Source organism: Mus musculus, chromosome 3 (genome assembly GCF_000001635.26).
Source record: "Mus musculus strain C57BL/6J chromosome 3, GRCm38.p6 C57BL/6J".
In the NCBI taxonomy this organism is placed as follows: Eukaryota; Metazoa; Chordata; class Mammalia; order Rodentia; family Muridae; genus Mus; species Mus musculus.
This window is the reverse complement of record NC_000069.6, coordinates 10,974,895-10,975,863: the sequence shown is the minus strand read 5'-3', so window position 1 is coordinate 10,975,863 and position 969 is coordinate 10,974,895. Positions and strand designations below refer to the sequence as shown.

The 969-nt window shown below is 41.9% G+C and overlaps 1 pseudogene; it reads left to right on the top strand.

Annotated features, from left to right (window-relative positions):
* The first annotated feature begins 277 nt into the window (after positions 1-277).
* Positions 278-395, top strand: Gm22795 (annotated as a pseudogene).
* Positions 396-969: the final 574 nt, after the last annotated feature.

Here is a 969-nt window from a genome sequence, read left to right as displayed (position 1 = left end):
TACCATTTGCTCATAATTAGTATTTTTCATCTGTGTTCATAACTTAGACTGATATAATTATTTTCAGTTTTCTTTGTTAGATTTTTAAAGCTTTTCTTTTTCCTTCATTTTCTAAAAACATTGAAATACTCTGGCAACTACTCCTTGAAGATTTTTTTACAGTTTATAAAATAACTGAATTTTTCTTTTTCTTATTCAGCTTCCATAAGCTTCCTGTAATGACAATTTTACTTTGATAACTCCATTGTGATTCATTAATTAAAAAAAAACTGATAGAATTGCCTTGCAGATGTGGCTGCCATTTGTGTCAGTAGGTTGCAGAGAGGAGAGAAGCTACATCTATGGTCAATGTTCTGACCTATTTATTACATCTGAATGATTAGTAGCCTAACATTCCCTGAAAAAAAAGTCAGCTTGAGACCAAAAGAATCTAGCGTCAGGGTTCCAAACAGAGAGCTAGCCTGAGATTGACCACGAGTCAGGTGCTAAGCAGGCCTATACTGGCTCCCAGAACAAGAAGTAAGCTGGAGACTAGATCTCTTTCATCTGGGACCAGTCTAATGCTGGGCACCTGGGGGGCAGACAATGCTCAAAATGACCCCTTTCTGGCAGAATATGCAAGAGAGGCAGAATACTCCCGAGAACACTCTGACACAACCCCAGACATTCAGAGACCCTAGATGCCACTAAAAGGAACAAGTCAATGGAGAAATGAAAGAGAAAGAGAAGGACCTGGGCACAATGACGAAAAGCAGAACTGGATATTCAAGGGTAGTGACTAACAGCTGGATGTGAATAGCTGGTGATGCTATCCAGAACTATGGTGGGGTACTGGCCTGTGCTGCCCTGGGCCTGGGGGGTGTGTCTGGGTCCATGGCCATGAAGCAGCAGGGACCCTTTACCATCAAAGGCCAGACAGATGTTTCTGGTCTGCACATATTGATGTCTGAGGGCTGCCCAGAGCTAGTC